Source organism: Salvelinus sp. IW2-2015, linkage group LG31 (genome assembly GCF_002910315.2).
Source record: "Salvelinus sp. IW2-2015 linkage group LG31, ASM291031v2, whole genome shotgun sequence".
Taxonomy (NCBI): domain Eukaryota; kingdom Metazoa; phylum Chordata; class Actinopteri; order Salmoniformes; family Salmonidae; genus Salvelinus; species Salvelinus sp. IW2-2015.
Window position 1 is genome coordinate 12,719,840 of NC_036870.1, and position 20,955 is coordinate 12,740,794.

General features: G+C 40.9%; 1 protein-coding gene and 1 gene segment (V, D, J or C); one reads left to right on the forward strand and one right to left on the reverse strand.

The window, feature by feature from the left end:
• LOC111956180 (teashirt homolog 1-like) overlaps window positions 1-20,955 on the reverse strand; it is a 445,767-nt gene that overhangs the window by 83,343 nt on the left and 341,469 nt on the right. The gene's annotated exons all lie outside the window — the stretch shown is intronic.
• Window positions 83-20,955, forward strand: part of LOC111955925 (immunoglobulin kappa variable 3-15-like) — a 49,577-nt gene continuing 28,704 nt past the window's right edge. The window contains exons 1-2 of the V gene segment in view: window positions 83-388; window positions 976-1,042.

A 20,955-nucleotide genomic window follows, 5' to 3' on the forward strand; every position in this document is an offset into this window, starting at 1 on the left:
TTGCAGTACATGTKGGCTACTTCTGCTTTGGTTCAGAGGAGCCCCAATTCCCCAATCTAAAAAAATCAACTAGGGCATGTGTTTGATTAGCAAACTAAAAATATGTTTGCATTAAATTAATTAATCGTGTTTATGTTCATTTAAATGATTCATTGTTTGTTGTACATGACTCAAAGAAAATCCTGATTAATTAAATGTATTCATGTCAATCCAATGAGAATGAGGTCCCTCAAAACAATGACTCTGGTATGGTTAGCTATTGCGCATGCTCCAAGCCCACCGGATGCACAAAAAGTTCGTACAAGCGAGAGTGTGACGTTTGATGGACGAATAACCAGGACGTGCAAGAGTACTTTCACCTAATCATTTGGCATCCTTGATATTAAGGGTAAGTAATTCAGACATATCTACATGCATTTATTTAGTTCAATAGGGTGAGTGATAAATAGTTATTCGACATTTGTGAGACATTTCTCAGTTAGGGGGTGTTTAAGTTACTGGTAGTCATTCTTCAATGTCCAGAGAAGCTGAAGTTATTGCGTAACACGAATCKACGGYCCCATATGTTGCGTTTCCTGCCTAAGAAATAKATGTTAATGTATGACGACGTCTCTCTACCGGCGTTTTGTGATGGCTCTTCAAGTTTTTCAGCTAGGAGCCAGGCTAAATAGCTTAATAACCAGAGGACCGTTTTCTGCCTCTGTGACATCACATTAGCTCATCAGTAGGATATTTTCCTTTGTATTTGGTCAGTCATGGAAATCATATTTGGCCTTTTTTACAATTTTTGAATATTGAATCTATTTAATTAGGTGAAATATTGCATGTTTTTCTGCTCTCTGGTCCTATATGTTAAGGTTGAGTAACAGTCTTCACATTTAAGTGTATGTAATTATAGATATTGTAATACTTATTCACAATAGAAATATTACTTCTGTTGTATTAACTTTTTAAAATAATTTCTCTTTTTACCAGATACATCACAAAATATAGCAGTGTCCTCATGCTCTGAGATTTGTATGCACCTCCTCGACAATACATGGTAAGTTAATATTTTTGTCTATTATTATTATCTGTTATCATATTTACACTTGAGGTTTAATGATTTAGCTGAAATGCCATGTTAAATATTTTGTTAACTTCTTTATTTTGTATTTGAGGAAATACGGTATATTTATTTTAATATTTGGCTAGGCTAATTTTGCTAGGCTAATTGACAATAATGTGGGTCAATGGAGTGGTACCTGTGGATGTATTTCAAGGCCTACCTTCAAACTCAGTGCCTCTTGCTTGACATCATGGGAAAATTAAAAGAAACCAGCCAAGACCTCAGAAAAGAAATTGATGACCTCCACAAGTCTGGTTCATCCTTGGGAGCAATTTCCAAACGCCTGACCAGATACACGTCATCGGTACAAACAATAGTATGCAAGTATAACACCATGGGACCACGCAGCCGTCATACCGCTCAGGAAGGAGACGCGTTCTGTCTCCTAGAGATGAACGTACTCTGGTGCGAAAAGTGAAAATCAATCCCAGAACAACACAAAGGACCTTGTGAAGATGCTGGAGGAAACAGGTACAAAAGTATCTATATCCAAGTAAAACAAGTCCTATATCGACATAACCTGAAAGGCCGCCTCAGCAAGGAAGAACCACTGCTCCAAATACCGCCATAAAAAAGCCAGACAATGGTTTGCAACTGCACATGGGGACAAGAGATCGTACTTTTTGGAGAAATGTCCTCTGGTCTGATGAACAAAAAATAGAACTGTGGCCATAATGACCACATTATGTTTGGAGGAAAAAGGGGGATGCTTGCAAGGGGAAGAACACCTACCAACCGTGAAGCAATGGGGGTGGCAGCATCATGTTGTGGGGATGCTTTGCTGCAGGAGGACTGGTGCACGTCAATAAATAGATGAGGGAGGAAAATATGTGGATATATTGAGAGAACATCTCAAGATTCTCAAGTAGCTGGCCGCAAATGGGTCTTCCAAATGGACAATGACCCAAGCATACTTCCAAAGTTGTGGCAAAATGGCTTAAGGACAACAAAGATCAAGGTATTGGAGTGGCCATCACAAAGCCCTGACCTCAATCCTATAGAAAATGTGTGGGCAGAAACTGAAAAAAGCGTGTGGAGCAAGGAGGCCTACAAACCTGACTCAGTTACACCAGCTCTGTCAGGAGGAATGGGCCAAAATTCACCCAACTTATTGTGGGAAGGTTGTGGAAGGCTACCCACACGTTCGACCCAAGTTAAACAATTTAGAGGCAATGCTACCAAATACTGATTGAGTGTATGTAAACTTCTGACCCACAGGGAATGTGATGAAATAAATAAAAGCTGAAATAAATAATTCTCTACTACTATTCTGACATTTCACATTCTTAAAATAATGGTGATCCTAACTGACCTAAAACAGGGAATATTTACTAGGATTAAATGTCAGGAATTGTGAAACTGAGTTTAAATGTATTTGGCTAAGGTGTATGTAAACTTCCGACTTCAACTGTATATGTAAATTGTCCATGCACATTCAAGACGTGGAGTGGACTCAACACCCATGTCTATAAAGCTCATTCATCTCAGTTTACACAGACAGCTTCCAGTTCAGTAAATCAAATCAAATCAATCAAATTTTTATTAGTCACATACACATGGTTAGCAGATGTTAATGCGAGTGTAGCGAAATGCTTGTGCTTCTAGTTCCGACAATGCAGTAATAACCAACAGTAATCTAACCTAAACAATTCCACAACTATACCTTACACACAACACACAAGTGTAAAGGGATAAAGAATATGTACATAAAGATATATGAATGAGTGGGTGGTACAGACGGCATGGCAGATGCAGTAGATGGTATAGAGTACGGTGATATACATATGAGATGAGTACTGTAGGGTATGTAAAACATAAAGTGGCATAGTTTAAGTGGCTAGTGGTAACATGTATTACATAAAGATGGCAAGATGCAGTAGATGATATAGAGTTACAACCGTATAAATATATGAGATGGTAATGTAGGGTATTGTAAACTTGTATTAAGTGCATTGTTTAAAGTGTCTAGTGGTACATTTTTACATAATTTCCATCAATTCCCATTTTTAAAGTGGCTGGAGTTGAGTCAGTATGTTGGCAGCGGCCGCTAAATGTTAGTGGTGGCTGTTTAACAGTCTGAGGCCTTGAGATAGAAGCTGTTTTTCAGTCTCTCGGTCCTGCTTTGATGCACCTCGTATGACCTCGCCTTCTGGATGATAGCGGGGTGAACAGGCAGTGGCTTGGGTGGTTGTTGTCCTTGATGATCTTTATGGCCTTCCTGTGACATCGGGTGTGTAGGTGTCCTGGAGGGCAGGTAGTTTGCCCTGGTGATGCGTTCTGCAGACCTCACTACCCTCTGGAGAGCCTTACGGTTGTGGGCGGAGCAGTTGCGCGTACCAGGCGTGATACAGCCCGACAGGATGCTCTCGATTGTGCATCTGTAGAAGTTTGTGAGTGCTTTTTGGTGACAAGCCCGAATTTCTACTCAGCCTGAGGTTGAAGAGGCGCTGCTGCGCCTTCTTCACAACGCTGTCTGTGTGGTGGACCAATTCAGTTTGTCCGTGATGTGTACACCGAGGAACTTAACTTTCACCTCTCCACTACTGACCCGTCGATGTGGATAGGGGGGTGCTCCCTCTGCTGTTTCCTGAAGTCCACAATCATCTTCCTTTGTTTTGGTTGACGTTGAGTGTGAGGTTATTTCCTGACACCACACTCCGAGGGCCCTCACCTCCTCCCTGTAGGCCGTCTCGTCGTTGTTGGTAATCAAGCCTACCACTGTAGTGTCATCCGCAAACTTTATGATTGAGTTGGAGGCGTGCATGGCCACGCAGTCGTGGGTGAACAGGAGTTACAGGAGAGGGCTCAAGAACGCACCCTTGTGGGCCCAGTGTTGAGGATCAGCGGGGTGGAGATGTTGTTACCTACCCTCACCACCTGGGGGCGGCCCGTCAGGAAGTCCAGGACCCAGTTGCACAGGGCGGGGTCGAGACCGGAGGTCTCGAGCTTGATGACGAGTTTGGAGGGTACTATGGTGTTAAATGCTGAGCTGTAATCGATGAACAGCATTCCTCACATGGGTATTCCTCTTGTCCAGATGGGTTTAGGCATGTGTGAAGTGTGGTTGCGATTGCGTCGTCTGTGGACCTATTGGGTCGGTAAGCCAAATTGGCAGTGGGTCTAGGGTGTTCCGGTAGGGTGGAGTGATATGGTCCTGACTAGTCTCTCAAAGCACTTCATGATGACGGACGTGAGTGCTACGGGCGGTCGTCTTTAGCTCAGTTACCTTAGCTTTCTTGGGAACAGGAAACAATGGTGCCCTCTTGAAGCATGTGGGAAAGCAGACTGGGATAAGGATTGATTGAAATGTCCGTAACACACCAGCCAGCTGGTCTGCGCGATGCTCTGAGGACGCGGCTGGAATGCCGTCTGGGCCTGCAGCCTTGCGAGGGTTAACACGTTTAAATGTTTTACTCACCTCGGCTGCAGTGAAGAGAGCCCGCAGGTTTTGGTAGGGGCCGTGTCAGTGGCACTGTATTGTCCTCAAAGCGGGCAAAAAGTTGTTTAGCCTGTCTGGGAGCAAGAACATCCTGGTCAGCGCCGGGGCTGGTTTTCTTTTTGTAATCCGTGATTGACTGTAGACCCTGCCACATACCTCTTGTGTCTGAGCTGTTGATTGCGACTCGATTTTGTCTCTGTACTGAGACTTAGCCTGTTTGATTGCCTTGCGGAGAGAATAGCTACACTGTTTGTATTCGGTCATGCTTCCGGTCACGCTTGCCCTGTTTAAAGCAGTGGTTCGCGCTTTCAGTTTCACGCAGAATGCTGCCGTCAATCCACGGTTTCGGTTTGGGAAGTGTTTTACGTTGCGTAGGGTACGACATTTGTCAATGCACTTCCTAATGAACTGCTCACCGAATCAGCCATATTCGTCATATTGTTGGACGCGATGCGGAACATATTCCAATCCGCGTCGATCGAAGCAGTCTTTAGCGTGGATTCAGATTGGTCGGACCAGCGTTGAACAAGACCTGAGCGCGGGGGAGCTTGTTGTTTGAGTTTCTGTTTGTAGGTGGAATCAACAAAATGAGTGTCGGTCAGCTTTTCCGAAAGGGGGGCGGGGGAGGGCCTTATAAGCGTCGCGGAAATTAGAAATAAAAAGTGTCAGTGTGTTTTTCCAGCTGGTAGCACAATCGATATGCTGTAGTAGAATTAGGGAGTTTTGTTTTAGATAGCCTTGTTAAACCAGCTACGACTGAATGCAGCCTCAGGGTGTGTGGTTTCCAGTTTACAAAGAGTCAGATAAAGTTCAGTTCAGGGCCATCGATGTGTGTCGCTTGGGGGAGATATATACGGCTGTGATTATGATTGAAGAGATTCCCTGGTAGATAATGCGGTCGACATTGTGATTGTGAGGAGTTCTAGATCAGGTGAACAGAATGACTTGAGTTCCTGTGTGTTGTTATGATGATCACCCACTTCTCGTATCATAAGCATACCCCCCCGCCCCTCTTTACCGGAAAGATGTTTGTTTTCTGTCGGCGGCAGATGCATGAAGAAACCAGCTGGCTGCACACGACCGTTAACCGTCCCTTGAGTTAGGCATGTTTCCGTGAAGCAGAGCCCGTTGCAATCCCTGATGTCTCTCTGGAATGCTACCCGTGCTCGGATTTCATCAACCTTATTGTCAAGAGACTGGACAGTTGGCGAGTAGTATGCTAGGGGGAGACGGCGATGTGCCCGTCTCCGAAGCCTGACCACGAGACCGCCTCGTTTTCCCCTTTTTCGGCGTCGCACAAGGGTCGCCGGCTGGGATCAGATCCATTGTATGGTGTGGAGAAGGCAAAACACTGGATCCGTTTCGGGAAAGTCATATTCCTGTAGGAACGATGAGAGTTGACGTTAATCGTATATTCAGTAGTTCCTCCCGACTGTATGTAATGAAACACAAGATTTTACCTGGGGTACCGATGTAAAAATAACACGTAAAAAAACAAAATACTGCATATTTCCAAGGAACGCGAAGATAGGCGCCATCTCTTTTCGGCGCCGGAACTTAAATGCGTTTAAATGCGAGGTATGTGAATGCAGTGACCTCTCCACAGAGAGAGATTTTTGTTGTTGTTGTGTTCATATTGGAACACATCTGCGAAGTAACGAGACTTGTGTGTTTCTTGGTTGCACATTCAAGATAAATATTTAGAGTACATTTTTATACACACAAAAAGAGGAAGCATCATCCACACACAGAAACATTTAAAAGCCAGGTGTAGTTGTTGTTGTGCAAGTGTCAGATACCTCTGATAAGTGAGGGCTGCTGTTCTGCTGATGTATCATATGGTAAAGTTGAAACTGAGTCAGTGACAGAAGTGATGACGGTGGTTGAAAAATCTGCCAGAACTAATTGAGTGAATAGCAGTAATTTGTTGAAATTTAAACGTATATTTCATATTCCAGCAAAAGGATTAGATTAGTTATTGGAAGAGTTGCATTTTTAAAAATTCAGCTTTGTGCCTGTCCAAGCGACAGTTACAAAAATGTTCAAAAGCCATAACCTCCATATGGTCAGGCTGTTATGAAGATCTTGCTAATTCTGCGTGTGTTTCAACCCTGTGGCTAAAATTTTGGGAAAGTGGCGTCCTCTTGCCACTTTTATAAAAGAGAACATTACTACAAGCAATTTTTTTCTGTTTACAAAGGAGGTCATTTCAGTACATCCTTTATTGCAGGAAATACTGAGTCACAATACATTGCTGGATAAAGTGAAGGACAAATAGATCAGCGGGTTTACAGGTCTTTTCGAGATGGTGAGCATTATAAAACAAATGGCTTTCTAGCTGTTGAGGAGTTGATCATTTGTCCTGGCTAATTCCCAATCTGGCCCTCAACCATCAGGTCACCTAATAATCCCCAGTTTACAATTGGCTCATTCATCCCCTCCTCTCCCTGTAACTATTCCCCAGGTCGTTGCTGCAAATGAGAACGTGTTCTCAGTCAACTTACCTGGTAAAATAACGGTAAAATAATTTTTTTTTTTTTTTTTTTTTTTTTTTCTCTCCCATAACTTTATATTGATTGATTTTGTATGGGTTGTGTGTAAGTCTTCTCCTTGGAGAGCTCAACGCAAAAAGCATAAGCTTTGTTGTGCATATTGGGTCTTGGACAATTTGCCTCCTGGCTGTCATTCTGCTCATTAATTTATTTGGCTGTTCTTTGTAAAAATGAAGATTTGAGGACATTTGGGTTTGAAAAAGTTTTGGATCCACTTGTGAAAGATCTGGTAATTTTGGAGCAACATGGTGTGTTCATCAGTCAGTTGAACGAGTGTATCAAAGGCACTGTGAGTTGCGTAATCGCTGACAACCTAGGAGCCCATGAACTGGCAGGTTTTGTAGAACGTTTTTTCTGGTGAATACATCTGTAGATTCTYCACAGCTAAGAAATCAGAAYTTCAGTCATTGTCTGCTGGTGTTTTTGAGCGTAGAACACAGGAACTTCATGAAGCKCTTTTGAAGTGTTCACTGGAAACAGCAWGTGCGTGCTGTGGAGTTAAACAGGATTATATTGTGAGTAGGAATCTCACCTATTTTCATGTCACTGCAGGCTACCCTTCAGATGTAGCACATGATCTATTTGAGGGCATAATACCGGTGGAGCTTGCTCATTGTTTTTCTCTTTTGATCTCAAAGTATTTCACCTTAGAAAAAACGTATCAATTTGATCCAAATGTTTGAGTACAAATGGGAAGATAAAACCGATCGGCCTCACGCAATACCACAGACTTTCTCAGTAAAAAATAATTGGTGGAAATGCACATGAAAATTGGTTCTCTGCTTCGATTGTTGCCTCTGATTATCCTCTGGAACAAGTGGACCCATAATCAGAGGCAACAATCGAAGCAGAGAACCAATTTTCATGTGCATTTCCACCAATTATTTTTTACTAAGAAAGTCTGTGGTATTGCGTGAGGCCGATTTGGTTTTATATTCCCATTTGTACTCAAACTTTTGGATCAAATTGATACGTTTTTTTTCTAAGGTGAAATACTTTGAGATCAAAACTAGACTCAGAAAATGTATTTATTGTCAGATTTTACTCCACAGAACACAGACCTTGAATCCACACTTCCATGGAGCAAACTGTGATGGGAGTGTATGTCATACAGAAGGAGGGTGCGGAGCCTGGAGGTGACCCCGAGGTCCTCGGTGGTTTGGGGAACATTGCGATGGCTTGTTTATTTGGACTGATATAATGTTTGGTCCTAAGCTACCCACCAGAGCTCAAATGCACTTTTGAACTCCTGCAGAAGATTCTTCTAAATCTGGACGGGCAGAGGTTGTCGTCCAAGGCACAATTCCTAAAAAAAACAAGCTTCTGGAGTGAGTAAGCTTGAAGAAGACTGATAGAAGCCTGGTATTTGTACATATCTCTGCAATGCAGATTTTTTTATGTTTAACTTTGAAAGTTCAAAATTAGAGGTCATAAAAATGTTCAAAAGGACTATTTCATTTAGTTTGCTCAAAGGAATGAGAGTAAGATTGTCTCATAGGTTGAAGTCTCCTACGTTTTGTGTGTGGGTGGAGCAGACACAGAGCAGTGTTGTTGAACACATGTTAAATAGGATGAATACATCATTAATGGTTATAGCCCCCTTAAAATGTAGTATTTGTATTTACAATGATTTGAATATTTTTTTTATCAACATAGCAAAAAAATTGTGCAAGCAACATTACTGTAATGCTTCACTACTTCTGATTCATAAAAAAAACTAAAAATGCAATGCACACGTGTAGATTGTAATAATTCAGTGTTTTAAAACGGTGTTAAAATGCATATTGTTGCAGTCATGCACACATCTTTCTGGATTATTTGTAAACTTTGTTTTTATTATGGGCCAAGTATATTTTGTAGGTTCCAATGTATATTTTATAGCATTTTTATAAATGTGTTTTAAGAAGTTTAATTGTTGCATGACAGAAGTCATGCTCAAATCCTAAAAGATTGTTTTAAGGCTGTTTTCTTAATGAGCCTCGATTTATTTGTTGGAAAAATATTCTACATGCATTTGTTACAAAAGTTGAAAGAAATTGTTGAACGTTAACCTTAAATGACAGAAGTGCACACATTTTGCAAGACTATTTGTAAACTCGGTTTTCTTGAAGCCACTGCGCTTAGGATTTGGAAGTGAATACAGCATTCCCAATTGCATAATTATATGGTTGATATTTGACACAAACAAAAAATCTATGTGGTGTTCAAATAACACAATCAAGACAAATTGATTTTTTCAGTAGTAACTGACATATTGTGGAGATGTGTAAAAAAAAAAGACTGTAGAGATAATGATGGTAAAGATCTGGTGTAATGTTAGGTCCACAGGAGGTCAGTGTCTCCATTTGTGTAATCCTTCTCGACTGAGTGAACATTGTTTTGGAAGTTCTATAGTCTCCAACATGCATTGCTGTGGGTGGAACGGTTCAACATGTACCCGTTATTTACGCAACTCATTTAATCCTCTTGGTCTCTTAGCTTTGAAGTTTGCGTCAACCATCCTTCAGAACAGTGTGGTTGCAATTAGGACTGTTGGTTTGTATTCTCAGGTGGCATGGAGGTAAATTGAGGCCTGCTAATATAACTAAAGGGACGTTTAGCATGAGATGGTTAAAGGGGAGAAAGCTGAGAAGAACAGGGATCTTGGCAGCTGTATGTTAAAGTCAAATATTAAATAAAATATCAAATGGTTTTGCATGTTGTCCTTTTTTATGTATGTTAGTGGATCTTTGGTAATTTAATTACAATGAATGCTTACTAGCAATGAAAACAACACTAATTGAGACATAAGATTGACATTAGTTTAACAGACAACCTATACTAGTTCATACAACAAGGCTGAATGTTGTTGTACTGAAGTGTTTGACCCGTGTAAACTAAACTGAAATGAATTTCACTAGACTAAGTCAAAATATTGTTATTCAATAAAAGGCTAATTAGTTGAATGTAAATATTAACATGACATTTCACCCACAAATCTATGTGGTGTTCAAATAACACAATCAAGACACATTGATTTTCCTTGATTTGTTTAGATGTAATATCGGTAGAATGATTAAATTACTTTCATCCAATGATACATTTTTTTGAGTGCATAAAGTGTCAGATTATTTTGTCATACTTGTGAAGTTGACTCATTTGAGCACTGAGCACAGTGGAGAAACACTAGTTTAATGAACAACATTTCTGCCTAAATAGATCAATAAGAGCATGCAATTCAAACCTTGCACCACTCTGATGTCCAACATGGGTTCAACCATGTCAGTTTCTGTCTAAGCCACAACAAGAAGTGACACAACTTGCCGAAACTGCCAAACAAAATTGTTTGGAGAACTTGGTAGAACTTGTGATATGTCAGATGTAGCAACACATTTGGTGAACGGGCAGACAACTTTATCCCCACCCAAAGAACCAATTTTTGTTCAAAATGAGAGAAAAGGCTAAATCCTCAACATATGCTGATACTGTAAACCATGTATTCAACACTATAGGCTATATTTCCTTATAAATGAGAAGCCCTCAACACCTCTGATATGAGGTATGACTGTCAGTCCTGCCTCCTATCTTTAGTCCCCAGTGTAGATGCAAGGATTGACACACCATGAGATTGACATGATACTGTAGTTTAAAACATATTTTGAAACTATAAACAGTTTTTTGGGGTTATGATAGGGTGGTGAAAAGCATGAGCTGACACCCCAAAATTGTTTGTAGAGGTGCTGACTAATGGAAGGTAAACTGTATAAAAATAAGTTACACACTACATATGCTCCCAACAATTGAATGGTTATATAGAATGTGTGACTTTCTTTTTATACGGTTCTGGGGGACCTTGAACGTATTTTTTTTTGGAAAATCATTTTGGCACATTTCTTCAGATGTTAAGTGGTATATTTTCAAAACTAAGTACAAAACCCCATTACCTAATTTTATTTTTTATTTATTTATCCATTATTTTACCAGGTAAGTTAACTGAGAACACGTTCTCATTTGCAGCAACGACCTGGGGAATAGTTACAGGGGAGAGGAGGGGGATGAATGAGCCAATTGTAAACTGGGGATTATTAGGTGACCGTGATGGTTGAGGGCCAGATTGGGAATTTAGCCAGGACACCGAGGTTAACACCCCTACTCTTACGATAAGTGCCATGGGATCTTTAATGACCTCAGAGAGAGGATTCTACACAACTAAGAAATCAGAAGTTCCAGTCATTGTCGCTTCGTGTTTGAGGCGTAGAACCAACAGAACTTCATGAAGCCACTTTTGAAGTTCAACTGGACAACAGCATGTGCGTGCTTGGAGTTAAAACAGGATATATTTGAGTAGGAATCTCACTATTTTCATTCACTGGCTACCCTTCAGAGTAGCAATATCTATTTGAGTGCATAATACCGGTGGAGCTTCTCATGTTTTTCTCTTTGATCTCAAAGTATTTCACCTTAGAAAAAACGTATCAATTGATCCAAATGTTTGAGTACAAATGGGAAGATAAAACCGATCGGCCTCACGCAATACCACAGACTTTCTCAGTAAAAAATAATTGGTGGAAATGCACATGAAAATGGTTCTCTGCTCGATTGTTGCCTCTGATATTCCTCTGGAACAAGTGGACCCATAATCAGAGGCAACAATCGAAGCAGAGAACCAATTTTCATGTGCATTTCCACCAATTATTTTTTACTAAGAAAGTCTGTGATTTGCGTGAGGCCGATTTGGTTTTATATTCCCATTTGTACTCAAACTTTGGATCAAATTGATACCTTTTTTTCTAAGGTGAAATACTTTGAGATCAAAACTAGACTCAGAAAATGTATTTATTGTCAGATTTTACTCCACAGAACACAGACCTTGAATCCACACTTCCATGGAGCAAACTGTGATGGGAGTGTATGTCATACAGAAGGAGGGTGCGGAGCCTGGATGACCCCGAGGTCCTCGGTGGTTTGGGGAACATTGCGATGGCTTGTTTATTTGGACTGAATAATGTTTGGTCCTAAGCTACCCACCAGAGCTCAAATGCACTTTTGAACTCCTGCAGAAGATTCTTCTAAATCTGGACGGGCAGAGGTTGTCGTCCAAGCACAATTCCTAAAAAAAAACAAGCTTCTGGAGTGAGTAAGCTTGAAGAAGACTGATAGAAGCCTGGTATTTGTACATATCTCTGCAATGCAGATTTTTTTATGTTTAACTTTGAAAGTTCAAAATTAGAGGTCATAAAAATGTTCAAAAGGACTATTTCATTTAGTTTGCTCAAAGGAATGAGAGTAAGATTGTCTCATAGGTTGAAGTCTCCTACGTTTTGTGTGTGGGTGGAGCAGACACAGAGCAGTGTTGTTGAACACATGTTAAATAGGATGAATACATCATTAATGGTTATAGCCCCTTAAAATGTAGTATTTGTATTTACAATGATTTGAATATTTTTTTATCAACATAGCAAAAAATTGTGCAAAGCTTGTTGTTCATATTGGAACACATCTGCGAAGTAACGAGACTGTGTGTTTCTTGGTTGCACATTCAAGATAAATATTTAGAGTACATTTTATACACACAAAAAGAGYAYGCATCATCCACACACAGAAACATTTAAAAGCCAGTGTAGTTGTGTTTGTGCAAGTGTCAGATACCTCTGATAATGTGAGGGCTGGCTGTTCTGCTGATGTATCATATGGTAAAGTTGAAACTGAGTCAGTGACAGAAAGTGATGACGGTGCTGTTGAAAATCTGCCAGAACTAATTGAGTGGAAAATAGCAGTAATATTGTTGAAATTTAAACGTATATTTCATATTCCAGCAAAAGGATTAGATTAGTTATTGGAAGAGTTGCATTTTTCAAAGTTCAGCTTGTGCGCCTGTCACAAAGCGTACAGTTACAGAAATGTTCAAAAGCCATAACCTCCATATGGGTCAGGCTGTTATTGAAGATCTTGCTAATTCTGRGTGTGTTTCTAACCCTGTGGCTAAAATTTTGGGAAAGTGCGTCCCTCTTGCCACTTATAAAAGAGAACATTACTACAAGCAATTTTTTTTATCTGTTTACCAAAGGAGGTCATTTCAGTACATCCCTTTATTGCAGGAAATACTGAGTCACAATACATTGCTGGATAAAGTGAAGGACAAATAGATCAGCGGGTTTACAGGTCTTTTCGAGATGGTGAGCATTATAAAACAAATAGCTTTCTAGCTGTTGAGGAGTTGATCATTTCCATAACTTTATATTGATGATTTTGAGGTTTTGTAATCCTCTTGGGACCTCACGCAAAAAGCATAAGCTTTGTTGTGCATATTGGGTCTTGGACAATTTGCCTCCTGGCTGTCATTCTGCTCATTAATTTATTTGGCTGTTCTTTGTAAAAATGAAGATTTGAGGACATTTGGGTTTGAAAAAGTTTTGGATCCACTTGTGAAAGATCTGGTAATTTTGGAGCAACATGGTGTGTTCATCAGTCAGTTGAACGAGTGTATCAAAGGCACTGTGAGTTGCGTAATCGCTGACAACCTAGGAGCCCATGAACTGGCAGGTTTTGTAGAACGTTTTTTCTGGTGAATACATCTGTAGATTCTTGTGTGTATCAAAGAATAGTCCAACACCCAAAATGACCCAATGCCGCACAGCACGCAAAACTTGAACACGATGATGTCGGGGAGATGTAAAAAGTAATGCATCAGGATACAGAGATGCGCGGATCGTGTCGCGCACGACGGCGTGGAGGAGGTGACCGGGGCAGTGGTCTAAGGGGCACTGGCATTCGGCAGTGCTAGCTGCGCCACCAGTGTCTCTGGGGTTCGCGCCCAGGCTCTGTCGCATGCCGGCCGCAAACCCGGATGGTCCGTGGGGCGTACGCACAATTGGCCATACGCGTCGTCCGGGTTAGGGAGGTTTGGCCGGGTGGGAGGGTTTGGCCGGTAAGGGATATCCTTGTCTCAGTATGTAAATTTTTTTTTTTATAAAAATGTATGCACTGGATTCCTACCTGTAACGTTCGCTCTGATAAGAGCGTCTGCTAAAAATGACTAAAATGTAAATGTAAACATGGACCAGCATCCCCCTGTGGAACAAACTTGACACCCCTCTTGTGGAGTCCATGTCCCTGACGACTGAGAGGTTCTGGGACACATATAACGGGCTAAGGTGTTCTTAATGTTTTGGTGCACTCAAGTGTAATCAGTCACTGCAGTTTGATATATGTCACAAGGTGGCACTGTGGTAAGTACCTCATCCCACAATGTTACGTTAGTGATGATGTTGGTTTCAAATCAAATCAACATGTTTTGGTCACATACAACATGGTTAGCAAATTTATTGCGAGTGGAGAAATATGCACTTGTGCTTCTTAGGTTCTGTCGACAGTGCAGTAATAATCTAAACATGTATCTAACAATCCCAACAACTACCTAATACAAATCAAAAAATCCAAAGGGGAATGAGTATGTACATATAAGTATAATGGATTGATGAGGCTAGGGGCACAAGGATGCCACGGTCCCATGTGTGAGCTTCAGCTTGGTAAGCAGGCGCTTGCCACGCCAGGTTGTGGTTCCATGATAAATCCCACGGGGGACAGAATTGAAATAAAATATGACTTTCCAATTTGTAAGTCGCTCCTGGATAAGAGTGTCTGCTAAATGACTTAATGTAAATGTAGAGGTATAACAAATACAGTACTATAACATATGTATGAGTAATGAATAAGATATGTAAACATTATTAAAGTGCATTATTTAAAGTATCTAAGTGAACCCATGTTATTCTCTAAAGTGGCCAATGACTTGAGTCTTAGTTGGCAATGCTCCTCCTGTGTGTTAGTGGTGGTGTTTAACAGTCCTGATGGTCTTTCTCAGATAGACAAGCGTTTTTTCAGTCTCCTACCGTCGGTCCCTGCTTTGATGCACACTGTACCTGGACCTCGCCTTCTGGATAAGCGAGGTGAACAGGGAGGCTCGGGTGGTTGTTGTCCTTGATGATCTTTATGGCCTTCCTGTGACATCGGGTGCTGCAGAAGTGTTACCTGGAGGGCAGGTAGTATTGTCACATATAGGACAGATTATTAATACTATTAGCAAAAACATGTGTAACATTCAGGACCCTACACAACATTCTGGCACTGTAAGTGCATAGACAGCTGGACACACTTAAGTTAGAGGACAACATAACAGTCTACTAGTCCTAATACAGGGCAAGACACACGAAAGCTCACAGCAGCAAGCTAAAAACATAAAGTACGACAGGCCAAAGACATAGGCCTATAGGACTAGATGACATACGTAGTTATTTTTAGGACATGAAGGATGCCTAGCATTTCCAATTATAACTCGGATAACTGCAAGCAGATGTGGGCGTGAACAAACAGGGAAAGCATTAAACTAAAATAATGGTGGCAGATATGTGATGCTGAGGAGAAATAACCTTCATTTGCACTTATAGGTTGGACTCATATGGAACTGTTAATGTGTTAAGAAACAGAGCCAGTGCTTTAGGAAAGGGTGTGTGTTCCGCGGACCAAGCACGGCTTCTGATATTGTATTAAAAGCCCTTTATGAATCACAAGTTTCTTGTAAGTGTTATAACTTTATGTAAGACGTTCTCTTTACGTTAGCACACCTTATACGCAACCACCCTTGGAGAGCTTGTGGTGCGGTCGCGCAGTTGCTATACCAGGTGGTGATAACAAGCCCGACGATGCTCTCAAATTGTGCTCGTAAAAGTTTGTGAGGGTTTTAGGTGACAAGCTGCCAAATTTTCTTACAGGTCCTGAGTTGAAAGAGGCCCTGTGGCGCCTTCTCACCACGCTGTCTTGGGGTGGACCATTTCAGTGTCCGTAGATGTTACTCAGCCGAGGAACTTAAAACTTTCTAATCCGGTTCTCCACGCGTGTTCCAGCCTGTCGGATGTGGATAGGGAGCTGCTCCCTCTGCGTTACTGAAGTCCACGAATTCTCTCCATTTGCTTTTGTCTGCACGTTAAGTGAGAGGTAAGTGAGAGGCCTGGCAACAAGACTGGAGAGGAACAGAGGAAGAACAAAGAGGAGGAAAGATGAGCGGGTGATGGACAGCGCACGCCGTGCTCCCTGGGACATAGACTTTCACGCAGAGAGATGGTAATTTAGAGGCTAAACCGCACACTACAACAAGTCCACCACACCACACACTACCCGAGGTCAGCATGCGGTAGGTCATCTATGCACAGACGAGAACATTGAAGATCATGGCTTTTTGTCATTACTATATTTGTGGACTCAGGTGATAGTGTGGACAGATTAAGGTGGAGGTGATTGATATTCGCTTGGACTAGTCTCTTCAAGCACTTCATGATGACAGAAGTGGATGTGCACTAAGACTGTGGGCCAGGGAGTAAGTCAATTTAGATGCTAAGTCCTATCTCTATCCCTCACTGGGTACGTGAAGATGCTGCGGCCATCTTGAAGCAATGGGGCGCTAGACCAGGAAGAAATTGCAAACTAGGGCAAGGCTATCCTTGGTGCAAGCTCACCTCGCAGAAGATTCTTGTCTAGGCTAATCCTATTGGATATGAGTTTAATGCGTGGGCGTTAGATCCGGTTGGGCTAGGCTATAGCAGAGAGTGGGTTGTTGTCGATCTCAATGGCACAAATTCTCTAAAAAAAGCATCTAAGCTTCTTCTTGATTTGTGGGGATAGGCTCTAAACTGGTGCGCTTGAAGAGACCTGATAGATAAGCCTGGTTATTTTCTATGTTAACCATATCGGGGGCTACTGGTTTTGGCTAGGGCACTGGTTTAGTCTTAGGCCTTAGCTGGGTCATTAGTAGCTATGGCCTACTGGGAGGTTCGCCAGATGTTTTTTTGTTCTGCTATTTTATGTTTAACTTTGAATAGTCAGTCTCGAGAGACAAATGTAGAGAGCTGTCGGTCGGACTAAGGGCTACGGGTTTGGGCTAGGCTACATGGTTGGGTCTAAGGCTTAACAAGTATTTCATAGGAAGAGGCTAACTATGTGTGCTCTATACTGGTTAGTAGGTGCAGGCTAAAGGAAGAGAGTAAGCTACTGGTTGGGATTGTCCTGCATAGGCTTAGTCTACTGGTTGTTAGGTTAGGCTACATGGATGTCGCTAGGCTACTGTCTCGGCCTACGTTTTTGTTGTCGGCCTAGGCTACTGGTTGGCTAGGCTACTGGTCGGTGCTAAAGCTACGGGTCGGGAGCAGACACAGAGCTAAGTGGCTTAGGCTTGTTCGGATTAAGTGTCTACTAGAGGCCGGAGCTAGGCTACTGAGTCGGCACTGTTAAATAGAGATGAATTACATCATTAAATGTTATAAAGCTAGGTTGCACCTGGGCTCCGGGGGCTATGGCTACTGGTTGAGTTAGGCTACCCCTGGTTGGGCTACGCGCACTATTTAAACATTGTAGGGGTATTTCTGTGTATTTACCTATGGAATCGATTTGAATATTTTGCTCATTCTGTTATCCGGGAACATAGGGGCTGGCTACGGTCGAATGCTAGGCTATCTGGGTCGGAGCTACAGGCTTGGTCGGATAGTCTACTAGGTCGGGCTAGCAAAAAGAACATATGTGCTAGTACGGGGCAAGCCCAATTGACTCCTAGTACTTGGTAGGGTAGGATCTACTGTGTTAGGCTTAGTTGCTCACCTGTGTATTGGGATAAGCTCTAGGCTACTGGTGGGCTACCGGCTCACTGGTCTGTGGGCTAGCTATCTGGTGCAGGCATCGGTGGGCTAGGCTAACTGGTTTGGGCCTAGGACTACTACGGTCCGGTCTGATTCAGCTAAGGCCTTATCTGGTCTAAAGCTATAAAAAAAGAATGAATAATCAAAGAAAGATGAAGGAGAAAGAATAACCAAATTGCAAGATGCAACGATATCACAGCAGAGATGCAGGAATTTGTGCGAAGCAAGGAAGAGCAAGAAAGGAGTGAAGACATGTGGTGTTAGGTAAAGTATGTGAATGGATTAACAGATGTCCAATGAGGCTGGGACTATGTCGTAATGACAGGCCATTGCGTATGCTTAAGCTATACATTAGCCGCCGTTCATTTACATTTAGGCGACTGTTATCTTAAAACCACCCATGATGCTATTCTTATGCCAGCCAAGAACAACAAATGATATTTTGAATCTCACGTGTTGTGACCAATAATCGTCAAGTTTGTTAAATTAAAACCTGGCGGCATGATTAAATAAAAATAATGCAAAAATATTATGGATTAAAGTTGGCTGCATATATAGCGCCCATTGTATCATCTGGGACACAGAGCAAACCGGTGAATTACCATAATGTCCTAGTTTTCCTAAGCGGTATGTTTACAATGTTAAAATTTGGTCATGTAAAATGTCATTGGGAATGTTCCATGGAAATACATGCTTTTGTTTTTTATTATTGGGCCAAGTTAATATTTTGTAGGTTCGGCAAATGTATATTTTTATAGCATTTTTTATACAATGTGTTTTTAAGAAGTTTAAGATTGGTTGCAAAGATGACAGAAGTAAGTCTCGGTGCTAGTTCTGATTATTCATCCTTAAACCTATGGATTGTTTTATATATTGCGCTAGTTTTTCCCCTTATTAATTGAGTTTTCTCGATTTATTTGTGTTGGATGAAAAATATTCTCATCATAGATCATAAAGTCTCGTTACAGAAAGTGTCTGAAAGAGAACCGGTTGTCTGAAAGATAACGTTAACCTTAAATGACAGAAGTGCACACATTTTTGCAAGACTATTTGTAAACTCGGTTTTCTTTGAAGCCACTGCGCTTGGATTTGGAAGTGAATACAGCATTCCCAATTGCATAAATTAATGGTTGATATTGACACAAAACAAAAAATCTATGTGGTGTCAAATAAACACATCAAGACAAATTGATTTTTTCAGTTAGTTAACTGACATATTGTGGGAGATGTGTAAAAAAAAAAAAGACTGTAGAGATAATTGATGGTAAAAGATCCTGTGTATAATGTTAGGGTCCACAGGAGGTTCAGTGTCTCCATTTGTGTAAATCCTTCCTCTCGACTGAGTGACATTGTTTTGGAAGTTCTATAGTCTCCAACATGCATTGCTGTGGGTGGAACGGTTCAACATGTACCCGTTATTTACGCAACTCATTTAATCCTCTTGGTCTCTTAGCTTTGAAGTTTGCGTCAACCATCCTTCAGAACATGGTGGTTGCAATTAGGACTGTTGGTTTGTATTCTCAGGTGGCATGGGGGTAAATTGAGGCCTGCTAATATAACTAAAGGGACGTTTAGCATGAGATGTTAAAGGGGAGAAAGCTGAGAAGAACAGGGATCTTGGCAGCTGTATGTTAAAGTCAAATATTAAATAAAATATCAAATGGTTTTGCATGTTGTCCTTTTTATGTATGTTAGTGGATCTTTGGTAATTTAATTACAATGAATGCTTACTAGCAATGAAAACAACACTAATTGAGACATAAGATTGACATTAGTTTAACAGACAACCTATACTAGTTCATACAACAAGGTGAATGTTGTTGTACTGAAGTGTTTGACCCGTGTAAACTAAACTGAAATGAATTTCACTAGACTAAGTCAAAATATTGTTATTCAATAAAAGGCTAATTAGTTGAATGTAAATATTAACATGACATTTCACCCAAAATCTATGTGGTGTTCAAATAACACAATCAAGACACATTGATTTTCCTTGATTTGTTTAGATGTAATATCGGTAGAATGATTAAATTACTTTCATCCAATGATACATTTTTTTGAGTGCATAAAGTGTCAGTTATTTTTGTCATACTTGTGAAGTTGACTCATTTGAGCACTGAGCACAGTGGAGAACACTAGTTTAATGAACAACATTTCTGCCTAAATAGATCAATAAGAGCATGCAATTCAAACCTTGCACCACTCTGATGTCCAACATGGGTTCAACCATGTCAGTTTCTGTCTAAGCCACAACAAGAAGTGACACAACTTGCCGAAACTGCCAAAAAATTGTTTGGAGAACTTGGTAGAACTTGTGATATGTCAGATGTAGCAACACATTTGGTGAACGGGCAGACAACTTTATCCCCACCCAAAGAACCAATTTTTGTTCAAAATGAGAGAAAAGGCTAAATCCTCAACATATGCTGATACTGTAAACCATGTATTCACACTATAGGCTATATTTCCTTATAAATGAGAAGCCCTCAACACCCTTGATATGAGGTATGACTGTCAGTCCTGCCTCCTATCTTTAGTCCCCAGTGTAGATGCAAGGATTGACACACCATGAGATTGACATGATACTGTAGTTTAAAACATATTTTGAAACTATAAAAAGTTTTTTGGGGTTATGATAGGGTGGTGAAAAGCATGAGCTGACACCCCAAAATTGTTTGTAGAGGTGCTGATAATGGAAGGTAAACTGTATAAAAAAATAAGTTACACACTACATATGCTCCCAACAATTGAATGGTTATATAGAATGTGTGACTTTCTTTTTATACGGTTCTGGGGGACCTTGAACGTATTTTTTTTTGGAAAATCATTTTGGCACATTTCTTCAGATGTTAAGTGGTATATTTTCAAAACTAAGTACAAAACCCCATTACCTAATTTTATTTTTTATTTATTTATCCATTATTTTACCAGGTAAGTTAACTGAGAACACGTTCTCATTTGCAGCAACGACCTGGGGAATAGTTACAGGGGAGAGGAGGGGGATGAATGAGCCAATTGTAAACTGGGGATTATTGGTGACCGTGATGGTTGAGGGCCAGATTGGGAATTTAGCCAGGACACCGAGGTTAACACCCCTACTCTTACGATAAGTGCCATGGGATCTTTAATGACCTCAGAGAGTCAGGACACCCGTTTAACGTCCCATCCAAAAGACAGCACCTTACAACACAT